Source organism: Anguilla anguilla, chromosome 1 (genome assembly GCF_013347855.1).
Source record: "Anguilla anguilla isolate fAngAng1 chromosome 1, fAngAng1.pri, whole genome shotgun sequence".
NCBI lineage: Eukaryota > Metazoa > Chordata > Actinopteri > Anguilliformes > Anguillidae > Anguilla > Anguilla anguilla.
Window position 1 is genome coordinate 40,393,101 of NC_049201.1, and position 13,934 is coordinate 40,407,034.

At 40.0% G+C, this 13,934-nt stretch overlaps 1 protein-coding gene across 3 annotated transcripts in view; it reads left to right on the forward strand.

The window, feature by feature from the left end:
* The first annotated feature begins 4,281 nt into the window (after positions 1–4,281).
* bahd1 (bromo adjacent homology domain containing 1) overlaps positions 4,282–13,934 on the forward strand; it is an 84,295-nt gene continuing 74,642 nt past the window's right edge. Inside the window, exons 1-2 of one of the 3 annotated variants that reach the window (XM_035429333.1) lie at positions 4,282–4,580; positions 4,710–4,892. The gene's annotated coding sequence lies outside the window, so the exon portion shown is untranslated. Of the gene's footprint in view, positions 4,893–13,934 lie in introns of all 3 variants that reach the window. The other 2 variants (XM_035429340.1, XM_035429325.1) reach the window with 2 other exon arrangements.

Genomic DNA, 13,934 nt, shown 5'->3' on the forward strand with positions numbered 1-13,934 from the left:
CATGCAATCTCAATAGAAAAACACTGGCAGTATAACAGGTCATACTGAAGATCTCAGTGACTTTCAACATAGCACAGTCATAGGATGCCTCCTTTCTAACAAGTCAGTTTGTCAAATTTCTGCCCTGCCACAGCTGCCCTAGTCTACTGTAAGTGCTATTATTATGAAGTGGAAATGTCTAGGAGCAACAACAGCTCAGCCTCGAAGCGGTAGGCCACACACACTCACAAAACGGGACCGCTGAGTGCTGAAGCATGTAGCGCATAAAAATCGTCTTTACTGAGTTCCAGACTGCCTCTGGAAAAACATTAGCACAAGAACTGTTTGTCGAGATCTTCACAAAATGACAAATCTGGGTTTGGCAAATGCTAGGAGAACACTACCTGCCTAAATGCATAGTGCCAACTGTAAAGTTTGGTGGAGGAGGAATAATGGTCATTTTTCATGGTTCGGGCTAGGCAGCTTAGTTAAAGTGAAGGGGAATCTTAATGCTGTGATATGCTTCCAACTTTGTGGCAACAGTTTGCCCTTTCCTGTTTCAGCAAGTGAAATCCATAAAGGAATTTGGCCTACACAGAGCCCTGACCGCAACCCCATTGAACACCTGCGAGATGAATTGGAACGCCAATTGCGAGCCAGGCCTTGTCCAACATCACTTCACTAATACTCTTGTGGCTGAATAGAAGCGAATCCTCACAGCCATAATCTAAAATCTGGTGGAAAGCTTTCCAAGAAGAGTGCAGGCTGTTATAGCAGCAAAGGGTGGACTCCATATTAATGCCCATCGTTTTGGAAAGAAATGTTCAACAAGCACATATGGGTGTGATCGTCAGGTGTCCACATACTTTTTGTCATGTAATGTATATATATTTTTAGAAATAAAGAGTCAAATTTTTACCCTCACTTTGAGTTAGTTTTATTTGTCTCCATTTAGCTGCAGATTTGTAATTCAACCAGGAAGCAATTGTTTTCATATGTGCCGCATTGTAATAACTAAAAAGGATTGGAGGCCATAGATCTCCTTTTAACTAATCTTTTTTGAACTCTTTAAGTTGGACTCTCTGTCTGTTTCCATTCCAAATACATTTTAAAATGAATTTCTCCATTTTTTTCAATATGTTCATTAGTATTGGTAGAGTTTGAAAAAGAAATAAGAAGTGGGAAGTCAGTTCATTTTCATTATATCTATCTGAGCTAATAATGGAAGTGGGAGCACTTTCCATTTTGTTGATATCTTGTTTTATTTTATCTTCTAATTTTACATGGATTTGTTTATGGAGCTATTTTGTTGGATTGTAACTCCAAGATTTTTTATGTATTTCATTTTCCTATATAAATTCATATTTATCTTTTAGTGCTTGATCCATTTTGGCATCCAGCATCATTCTGATTTTGAGTTGCCTTTTTTGCAATTGCTGGTATAGATTGGTCTGAGTATTTGTTAACTTTTTCAATAAATAAATGAAATAATAATTTTTAAAATGTGCTTTGTGGTTACTCAGGTTCCCTTTGTCTAATGTTACATTTTGTCTAAATATCTGAGACCATTCAGAGTGACAAATACGCAATAATTTAGTACAATGGCGATGGAACCAGAAGGGGTTGCAGACTCCACAGGAATACAGACTCCGTAGTTACGCCACCATTTTTGTACTAATTGGAGCCAGAGCCTGCACAGTAGGGAAAAGGGGGGCCCTTATATGGGCAGCAATGCAGTACAATGGGTAAGGAACTGGGCATGTAACCTGCAGTAAAGGTTATAGGTTTGATTCCCGAGTTGTATCATTGAGCAAGTTTATATCCCCAAGTGACACACACTGACTAGCCAGTGACACAAACTCCCTCTGAATGGTCTAAAAAATATTAAAATATTCTCCACATGACACAATCACTTAACAAATCAACACATTAAGTGATTGTGCATTAGACATTAGGTGGAAGAAAAACCCATATTGAGACTACATGTTCTTTTGGGAAAAAAGTATTGGCTTAATAATTTGACTGCATTAGTACCACTGACTTATAATGAATTGGGTGGCTGACAGACCTATACTGGAGTCAACCATGTGCTAGAGAAGTGTCTCTCACCAAAACCAGAAAATTAGCTTCAGAATTGAAGCCCAGTTTTGGCCCCTTGGCAGCTGCACTGTGAAGGATGGATAGTCAACAACTGCTATTGAGAAAGCAGTAATACAAGGTTGTTACAGCAAAAAAAGAAAAATGATTAATCAGACATTTGGGAAAAGGTTTCCGTTGTAGTTGATTCTGTTGGAAAGGAATTACACTTTCTGGGTTGTGACATATTTGTGGCACTCTTCCTGGTCAAAGAACACTGCTTTAAAGAAAAGCAAAATGTGCTCTCTGCTAGCTGTAAACTCGCCACCATTGAAAAATGTGTTGAATTTGGGTGTCGTGACATTCATACATATGATGCTGCATGCATTTATAGTTTTTATATATATGAAAAAAGAGAAACAGTGCTTTCTCCCATTTTCTTATTTCTCATTGAAGGACCTGCCTTTATTTCTGTTTTGTGTATGTGAATATGTTCTGGGCAATTCTAAATATACTGTACTTCTCTCTGAAAGCTAAATGATTCAGAATTTCGATTTAATTAATTCATTTGTGGGATCAGAACAGACAAAATATCAATGGAAGACAGTGCTGTGTGGTCACAATCTCTGCAGGAGCGGACAGAAACAGAACAGTATCTCTGCGGGAGCGGACAGAAACAGAACAGTATCTCTGCGGGAGTGGGCGGAAGTGGAACAGAATCTCTGCGGGAGCGGGCGGGAGTAATTATAAATGTGGAAGATGCAGGTTGGAATGTGCTTTAAAAAACAGTCCTGCACAGGGCTGTAGTACCAGCCACGTTCCAATCGCCGAGGGACAAGGCCCTCAGGCCCCATGGAGACAATGCTGCTACCTACCTGGATGATGTCATTATCCATAGTGAAGAATGGGAAACTCATGTAGTGAGGTTAAGAGCTCTTTTAGCTGACTGATGTCTAACACAAAGAACTATCAGATTGGAATGGAAGAAGCAGATAACCTCAGGTACACTATTGGCCAATGGAATGTGAAACCACAAGATAGGAAGGTAGAATGTCATTCAAAAAACCTAGCAATTGGGAACTAGCCTTGGCCAATTAATTAGAAAAACAAGTAAGGGTTTTCCTTAGCTTTACCATCCCTAGCTTTGCCTCTCTAGCTATGCCCCTTACAGACCTCAAGCAAAAGGACCCACCCCATTTGGTGAAGTGGGCCACTGAAGTGGAGAAATCCAGGACCTAAAGGAGGCTGTCCTCAGTGCTAGTGACTCCTGATTTCATGGCTAGTTAGAGGTAGAGTGAGGAACACCCAATTTTGTACATTATCCAGAAGCTATTACCATGGGAACAACTTTAGTAAAGGAGCACCTTGCCATCAAATCGGCCCAGGAAGCACTGTGCTATTATCTCCTTGGACAGAAATTCACCCTGATTACGGATCATGCACCTCTAGTTTGGATGTCCCATAATAAAGACACCAATGCCAGAGTCACTCATTGGTTCTTAGTCCTGCGACCATAAATTCTCAGTTCTCCACAGATCTGGGACAAAACTGTTGAGGTGGGATGCTCTATGGGCTACCAGTACCTCAACCTCTCGGTCAGAGCAAAGGAGGGGGGTCTGCAAGGCCAGGAGGGGACAAACCCTGGGAAGTGTTGTGGAGGGGTGATATATGCCTGAAATCTGGCTTCCCAGGCATTGATACACCTGATAGAAATGGGCAATTAGACACCCTATTTAATGCTTTTTTCCCCCCTTTTTTTGGTTTGTTTCCTCCACAGTCTCTCGAGGCAAGGGTGTTTTAATGGATGAGTTCGCCTTTGGGAAATCCTTGTGATCCTGTGTGGAATTGCTGTATTATTTTTGGAATCTACCTTTGTGTAATATGGACAGGGCTAAAGCTGTTCGTATGATTCAAGCTTTTTTGAATGTGTCTTAAATTTGGTTTCATATAAATGTTAAAATGATTTGATTCATAGTGCACTGTGATTCTGCAACCGTTGGTCACTAACGACATTGATATAACATATAACATCGATTAGACAAGAAAAACGTTTCACGCGCAGTAAGCTAACACGGACGGTGCTTTAGATGCATTTCAGCCAATAACGGTACGAAGTTATTCCGGGGCTTCTATTAGTTTCTGAGTTAACAGGCTGATTGGGCAGTGGGTGAGATATTCCTGCGTTCCTGGCCCTTTAAGAAACTCCATGTTTTCCTAACATGTGATGCGACAGCACAGAAAGAGGATGATGCTGTTATGTAAAAAAAGCGTCAAAAAGTGTTTTGCGTTCGTGGGGTACAGTGGTAACAGCGTGATAGTTTTCTAATTTTTTACAGATTTCAAGTCGTGCGGCACTGCAGTCAAAGTGGTATCGGTAACGAATCTGCTTAGCAGTTTAACTATGCGACCAGCAGGATTTGCGCAACTGTATTGAATGTTTGCATTGACATATCCAGCTAGCTACGTTAGATATGTTGTCTACCTGCGGTTATCACTCATGATTCATCATCTATATAATTATAGCAGTGAGTGGATCTTTTTAAAATCGTACTGGTAAATACAGATGTATACACTGCAGACACAATGAGCGAGAGATATTGAGCAAGCTACTGTTTTTTCGTAGCTAATTTTGGGAATAATTTCACTTCGTGTAGCGGGGGCGAAGAAGAAACCAACCGGGTTTGGCGATTGTGACACTCACGAAATGCTGTAGAGGACAACAACAAGAACCGACTAACCACATCTGAGAACTGGCCTGGGCTAGTATCACCCGCCGTGAGATCAGAGGCTGCGAATCGAAAGGAAAGTGTTCGTCTGTATATCCGAGCTCCAACAGGGTGAGTAGTGATGTTGTTTTTCTGTTATATTTGGCAGCCTTTTTAAACTTTGATAGATCTTTACTTTTACATCCATTCCGTGGTGGTGCTTTCAGTTGCATTCGTAGGATTGAGATATACGCGAGTAAATAACATGGGAAATATGGTAGGGAGTGGTATTAGAAGGTAAGCTATGATGCTCCTCGGTTATGGGCTACGGTTCCGTGTTGTACTTTACGCTGGTTGTGCTAAGGAAATATGAGCACGGTGGCTCAAATTATATTTTGCCGAAAATCGAAGTGATCTGAGCAGATATTTTAAGTTTATTTGGTTGAAATGCTTGTTGTGGTTTTTACTGGGTATATGTCCAGATTTACTGAGAAAATACCATCGTCGGTTTGTACGCTGGTTAAAAAATATGCAGAGTATTTGACCGCAAATAATAGCCTGCGTTTTATCGTGGTGACGACTGTATTCGACTACCAATTCGCTTTAGAAAAGTGGTTTAACGTTACCGAAATTCGTGATCTTCCACGGACTTACCGGGCTGAAAAATGTGGAGGATATGGCCAGATGCAACGAGATCTTGTGTGCTTTTAAAAATTACAGTGCCTAATTGATGTGGGTTTTATGTCGATTTAGAATGTAAGGGCTAAAATGGCTAGTTGGTTAAAACAATCTTAAATAAGAAATGCTGGTGTACTTAGAATGCATTTTTGCATTGCATTTGGGTGTTGTTCCACATTATGGAAATACATGTAAAGGGTGAATCACTCAACGACCTATGCGCACGCGGGAGAGGCCGGAGAAGTGTAAAATCGGACTTGAACCTTCGCCATCGAACAATTAGCTCCGTAGTTAATTGGTTGTCGAGTCGCACGAAGTTTTGTGTTGACTTTGAAGTGGCATTAAATGAGAGAGAACGTATACTTTAGAAGATTTACACATTTGTGGACAATATACGTTTCCTTCCTTCCTTCCTTCGTGGGTGGGGGTTGCGGATCCACGAGCAGGTGCTGTAGGTAGCCCCCCCTCCCCATCTTCGACACTCTTAACATTGCAATTGTTCGGATATGGACACAAACGACGATTTATTTATTTATTCTTTTTGTATAGCTGGGTCATTCCATTCCATGCCAAATGTGCAAGGGTCGTTGCCTGACTTTAATTTTGCTTGAAAACATTACCTGGGCAGGGTCAGATGTGCTGAGAATGAAAATGCACTTCCTTATTTATAAAAAAAAAAAAAAAAAAAATCCACTTTGACTGGTGACATAGCAGTGGTTTACCAAATGTGAAAACTTGACCATAAATCATTATGGGCTCATGTTATACGTATGCTGCCATCATTTGCATCATCATGCACCATCATGTTTGACTCATGAATTAGACACCTGAAACCACCAAATTGTTTTTGTCATGTTATGAGGCATGGGTGAAGTGAGTGAGTTATTTTCCACCTTCAGCCCAATTCTAGCCCCTGTAAGGATGTAGGCTAGGTCTTTTGAAATGTTGATATTGCTGTTTTAAACCTTCAGTACAAGTCTTCTTAAATGTGTCAAACACTGGTTTCTGCATGGATTAAAAAACTAACATTTTGGCCAAAATGACTCATATTGGGAGGGGAGCATACAACACTCCTATATTTTTGGATGGATCTTGATTAGATATGCAAAACTTTTGTTTTATATTGCAAAGCCTGTTTTGTGTATGCAAGTTTTGCCTGTTGCATCTTTGGTAAGATTATTGTCCCATATTTCTTAGTGAAGTGCCATTTGGTTTCACTTCATTTTCTGGGGTTGACAGCAAAAGTGTGTGTCTAATGCCACTGGAGTGGGCCAGAAGTCTTGTGAATGTGCATGTATAATATGGACTTCTAAGCAATGCAAACTGCAGCAGTAATACTTGTTTAACTGAATGTTTAATAATAGAGTAAAAATTAAAGCAGTAGTGCATGTATAATTTTAAGTGGAACTGTAATGTGATGCATGGGAGCTGAGCCTTCTAATCCAGTGAGGAAATGATCATGGCTAATTGCAAGTCTTGCTTTAAAGACAAAAGTCAGAAAGTCAGCTCGCACTCTTAATGAGGAAACAGTTGCAGCCAGTAACAATGTGTGCATATGCTGTTGCCTGACCATTAAAATCAGAATAGCGAGTTCTGTAGCATCAGAAATATCACTTTTAAGTTCTCCTCCTTTCACTTTCAGTTTTGTTTGTAATACATTTGAGTTAGAATTGGAGTTGTCACTTAATTTTACTTTCATTGTAGGAATTTTCAGTGCAGATTTTCATCTAAAGGAAGAAATACAAATCAACCAATCAACAATGAGCTTCATCTTGCACATTCATATAACAGTACACATACATAGATGTGTTGAGGCAGAAATAAAGTTTCACCAATGGTGGATGAACAACCTGCTTCTGCTTTGCTATCTAATGCCAAAAAGAAGAAAAGAAAAATAGAATAAACTTTGGAGCACAATTCATAAAATGGCGTGAGCTTCAGTTGTAGGTGGAGTTGAAGAGAGACTGAGTTGAAGAGCTTACATCGTTTCTGCTGGACAGTAGGTCTATATTTCAACACTAATTTGCCTGTACTTTGTGCTTGCCAGCCAATTGTGCCTTCAATGAATTTAGCCACTAAAGTAGCTAGGTAGTGATTATTGATAATACTACTTCATTCGGCATTGTGAGCATGCATGTTTAATGTTAAATTAAATAATCGAATATATAAATATTTTTTTCTTTTTTGTAATTCTCATATTGTTCAAACTGAAAGATCACCAAATGTTGCTAAGGCTGCTGCTCTAAATGGGTAATGGAGGGGGTGGGTGAGGCTTGTTATTCACTGTACTTAGGCTACTATCAGTTGAAAAGATGGCCAGCTTGTAACAGAGTGCTGCGTAGAATGATTTTGAGCTCAATGAAAACACTGTTCTGTACAAAACGTGTACTGCCAAATTTGCATACTACATGTCCACATCTATGATGTTAACCCATATAAGAACCAAATATCCAAGGCCATGGGGTCACAACAAACAACCACCCAACTTTGTAGTGGGACCTCGTCAGTGTGGTAACTGTCCAGCTGAAACCGCAGCAAATTTAATTGCTAAAATGGTAAAGAAAGACATGCTGTCTGTAGGCATGGTAGAGGGCAAATGGTTTTGGGACCTACTGGCATTTGTTGAGCTTGAATATCGGCCTAAGCTTGTGCGATGTATAGTTGCATGAAAAACTGCCTCTCTTCATAACATTCCATCCAAGTCTGACAATGTTGTAGTAACCATCTACGTGTGGACTAAATCCTGAGTTTCTTGTGACTATAGCATGCCACTTAATTTAACATCGGGTCATTAACCTATGAAGTGAGTGAGGAAGCATTTAATCATTCTAGAAAAAATATAGCTTGTTAATAATAATGCTTATTTTTTCTCTTTTTAATCTCATGATTTTTATTTGTAATGGTATCCTACATCAAACGGTCAAAAAATATTAGTCGGACAGCAACTAGTTGACGGTCAGAAATGTGCCATTCACATCCCTAGTTCAAATGTTGCACGACCTCAGTGTGACCAGTCGTTATAGAAGATTTGTGATGCTTTGATTGCCAAATCTAACAGTGAGCCAAGTGTATCGCTTGGCCTGAGCCCAGCTAGCAATGTTTGGGACTTGCACAAACTACAGTTCATATTTCTGGGTTCTTTATAAAAATGGCTCCCTGTATAATTAAGGTAGCCATCACTGTCAGTTCTAGTGTTTGAGTAAAACTGGCTCGCTGAAAGGTTAGCTCATTTATTTTCCCCTTTATTTATCAGTACACCAGCCCATAACTTCAACGATGGACAAATGGTATATTTTTTCAGCTGTACCTTAGCTTAGCAAAACCATCACTTTGTTAGCTACATGGAAAATGTTTTATTGCATCATTGGTAAGCTCTGCAACAACAAAAATGATTGTGTTTACATGGATTCTTGGAGCTGTAGCTATATCAGTCTGTACTGTACCTATGCCAGTCTGTTCTCCTGAAATCCTGGTTGCAGAGGAGTCATAGCTCAAAATGTTGATGCATGTTCACACCAAGGTGTATGCAGAAGCAGGGCTGGGGGTGTGTCACTTTATCTGTGGGCAGGGGCGCCAGGCTTTTACTTGACACTATTTGATAACAAAATTATGGTTAATTTGTTTTACTCATCAGAGTCAATACTAGACTCTGGTTGGTTGTATTGAACACATGATGATGACAAGCTGATGATGGCCTACATAGACCATCATGAAAAGGTTGAACGAATGTAATTACAACCACATAAAAAAGTTGCAGTGAGCAGTGATTTTCTTCTCCTTAGTGTCTGCCAATCCAGTCTATTCAGCTCAATGATTTTTGTCCGGAGCTGGTAAAATTATTTTATAAGTATCGATTTTGAGGGTGGTGTATTGTTTGAAATAGAGGTCAATCGATTATTGGTCCTTTTTCCAATTATTTGAATTGGCATTTTGACTTACCGATAGAAACAAGTCCCTTTTAAAGTGATAACTACACCCCTCTGACACAGCTTCCCCTCTCTGAGGTAGGTCAGCCTACAGTTTTGTAGTCTGGCTAACTGTCCCACTGCATTATCAGATAGGTCGAAACATGGACAGTAACGATTAGGCTAAATAGCTATTCAGTGCTTTTCTCGGTGATTGTGGGAAAGATGTGGGAAAGCTATAGAACCATTTTCCTTCACCAAGCATGATAGGCTGTTTTTCTGAGGTAGGAAGAGAATGCTAAAGTTGCATAACTCACTCGGTAGTTGGCAAAAAGAGAATATTAAAGTTACGAAGCCCACTTGGTTGTTTGTGTTTAAGTGCATTTTGTATACTAGTCCAGTGACTTCAACTTTGTTTGGGCAAAAGCTGATTAGCAAACTCTTCAGTTGAACAATGGGACACGACCTAACTCTGTTAAATAAAAAATGGCTAAATTGTCATCTGTTTAATTGTCACCATATGACATCATTTCTTCAATGGACAGTTTTGTATGCCTGAACAGTAAAGAGAATTGTACTTTGTTTTGAAACTAAAATCATGATCTTCAGGTACAATAAAGTGGAGTCAAACCAGGGCCATTAAGCCTGCTGTTCTACCGAGAGTTAACAGTGGCACAAATTATTTCTCAAACACCCCTTCTTGAACTTGGCTCAAGATAAAAACCTAGAAACTGATGTCTCACTCAGACTTGAATGTGAATGTCAGTGAAATTGTGTGACTGAGGTAATGTTGAGAAACAAGAATCCTCCCTGTTTATATTATGTTTCCACAATGTATTTGCTGAACAGACACTAACAGTATTAAGGGTGATTTAAATGGCTTACATCTGAAATGTCATCATCTAAACAGCTGATGTTCGCAGAAGCATTTCAGGCTTTCAAATGTGTAGCAGGAATTTGAGCGGAACCTGCTTATTGCTTAAAACCCTGGTTTATTAACTAATGGCCCATGTTGCTGCTCATGTAATAAACCAACATACAGTATAATAGTGGCTACACTGTCTATTATGTATTAGTAATCCTATCTTGAATGTGAGCCACAGTGTACAATGTGTGCATTCTATACCTAATCTCAACTTCTGCTCACACCCACCCCCTAACTGTGAAATGACCTGCCATTGAAAATGGGAAAGGCAAAGTTAGAGGGAGTGTTAAGGGACAATTCACTGTTACAAAATATTGATGTTGTTATTTATGTATATTGTGGTAGTAACATAAATGAGTACTTATTTTTGATATTCAGTTTAAATGCTTTAAAAATATATATTTTTTAGAATGCTACTTAAAAATGCACACGCGCTTCACCCTTTTCTTTAGCACCCTCTTGGTATTCTTGCAGAAGTCTAGTCATCCTTTAATCAGGATTTTTCCTGGCATGAAAAGGGTCTTTGGTTCTCCCCATCATTGACCCAGGGTTCATTTAATGGTAAATGGTAAACGGACTGCGTTTATATAGCGCTTTTATCCAAAGCGCTTTACAATTGATGCCTGTCATTCACCCATTCACACACACTCACACACCAACGGTGAAAGGCTGCCATGCAAGGTACCAGTCAGCTCGTTGGGAACAATTACAGGTTAGGTGTCTTGCTCAGAGACACTTCGACACGCCCAGGGCGGGGGATCGAACCGGCAGCCCTCCGACTGCCAGACAAACGCTCTTACCTCCTGAGCTATGTCGCCCCAATTAGCTTCGGGATAATAACAAACTCAAATTGATAGAACATTTCCTAAAGATAAGGATTAAAATATTATCAATGCTGGCTGGCATCATTGATTAAAGAACACAGCAGGATTTAGCTTTTTCTTGGCACATGCCTCTGCAGCTCTGTTCAGTGGGTGGCAACACCAACAAGCTGTACATGATAGTCCCACCCACAGGGCCCATGAGTGTGCTGTCTTGCTGTCATGCTTCTCTCTCCTTCTTTACTTTTCTCAGAGGGCTGCGTTTGTTTTCCTTTTTTCTGCCTTGGCGCACGCCAAAGATTTTCCTGTGCGGGAAAAACCCTAATAATGCTTGACAGGTGTCTGTTATATCCACATTGTCAACACATCATCTCCAGTTAACTTAGGATAAGACTCCCGTTGAGAACATGAATTAAGTGTGCACTCCTATGTTGATGATTTCCCTATTTAAATGGCCTCTTACTCTACAGTGCTTCCATAACAATAAATGCTTCTCAAACAAATATTTGGGGGTTGCACATGGCCTGATTGAAAATCAGAACTAACAGCTAACTAACCATCTCAGTGGATGTGAAACAGCAGACTGCAGTCAGTCCCTGACTGTTTATGTGTGTATGTGTGCTTGTGTGTGTTGTACATGTTCTTCTGGGAGTGTAACTGACCTTGCTTGAAGGCAGTGGTGGGGGCATCCATGACACAAGGAGATTGACCTTACACACTCACATTTAGTGAGAGGATAGCCATAATAGCCCATTGACTCAGAAAAGAGCATATTAGATTGATGTGGTCAAGTCTCTCAGATAATCTTTATTGTACCACTTTAGAGGGATCTCCAAAAGGCAGTACAAGAGGTTTAACAATAATAAATAAATAAATAAATAAATAAAACTAATTTATAAAACATATCTGTAAGCAGCAATTACAAGGTCTTAGCAGATGGGAACACATATGCATCAAGTAACTTAGGGAGCTGCAGACTTAGTGGATGAAAAATTCAGTATTTCTGGGAATTGCATTCATCTTGCCTGAAACCAGAATCAAACTCATAAGTGGTTGATTATCAAACCATCTTCCAAACGACGACACCTCTCATGTAAAACATTTTTCAAACATGTAAAACCAAGAATTTTTGAATGCAGTGTAAAAAGAAAACCATACAGATATGTTGTCATTACTCTTGGAAAAAATATTTTTCTGAAGAAATATGCGACTCAATAAGCAATAAGCAATAACGTAAAGATGGACTAGAGTTTTTCATGTGGCCAGAAATTATTTTCAATTATTTATTCCCTGGGGTCTAAATTATGATATGATACCTTGAATTTGAAAACATTAACCTGTGCTTTTGAATTAGTTAGCTGCTTGTGAGCTCAGCCAACATTGAATTGCACCATAAACCCGAGAACCCTTGCGAAATCTTTGAGTGGGTGCTGGAAAAAATCCTAGGGGGAAACACTGATTGTTATTATTAGAAGTTGCGGCAGTTGTTATTTTCTGTCTACCACCTCTTATTTCCTGTGTCAATATAAGCACCTGGTTGTTTTTTGGTACTCCAAATAGCCATTAAGCAATTTTTTCAACATTCAAAAATTCAGTTGATATCACTGTTCCTTTGTAGAGCTTTCACACTTGAACGTATTTATTTATTTTTTGCCATTTTTCTCCCATTTTCTCCCCAATTTACTTGTTATACCAATTCCCCGTGTGTATCACGGTCCTGGTCGAGGCGCTATCCCTCTGTTGGTCTGGGGAGGGTGTAGACTACCACATGCCTCCTCCGATACATGTGGAGTCGCCAGCCGCTTCTTTTCACCTGACAGCGAGGAGTTCACGCTATCTCCCCCAGATCCCCTCCCTGCTGAACAGGCGCCCCGATCAACCAGTAGGAGTCGCTAATGCAGCGATCAGGGCTCATACCCTCACCGGCTTCCCACCCACGAACACTGCCAACTGTGTTTGTAGGAACATCTGTCCAAGCCGGAGGTACCGCTGCCGGGGATTGAACCTGGGTCTCTGCGGTGGTAGGCGAGTGCTTTTACCTCCAGACGGCCCTTGAACGTATTTATGCGTGCCTTATGGGTAGCCACCATCTCCTATTGGCTGCTGTTGTAGATTATGCATACTCATCTGCTGCTTAATCCCTTATTTGTTGACTCTCATGAAATTAGCACATTGGGAGAGGGTAACAGGAAACAAATATTGTGCAAATTGTGAGCAGTGACACGGTGGCACTATACCAGGGGTTATCCTGCCTCAAAACAGGGCTTAGGTGGTGACTGTGTGACAGTGACTGTGTGAATGTGTGACAGTGACTGTGTGTCAGTGACTGCGTGACAGTGACCGCGTGACTGCGTGACTATGACTGCGTGACTGTGACAGTGACTGCGTGACTGCGTGACAGTGACTGCGGTCAGGCGGACTTTACTGCCACTGTCAACTTGATGTGTTGTCTCCCTACATTTAGCTACATTTTGATAGTAAAGTTCTATAAAGTCTTCAAGAAACCACCACAATGCATTGAGATGTTGGCTATAATAAATGAAACGCGTGACAAAAAAAAATATTGGAACAATTTAAATATTTATTGAAGGGTTACACATTGTGAGTGCCAGAATTTGGGTAAAATATAGCTTATTCTGAAGGATTAACACATTGTAAGGGGTCATTCTACAGGAATAGTGGTATTTGGAATGGAAGTATGTCTTGAAATGCATTTCATTTTTGTCACTCAAAACCTTGGATGAAATATTAACTTTTTAATTAATCTACACAAAGGCCACCTTAACATATTTAAATTATTTTTTATACATTCACTCAGAGAATGCTTGTTTGTCATTGTTACTTG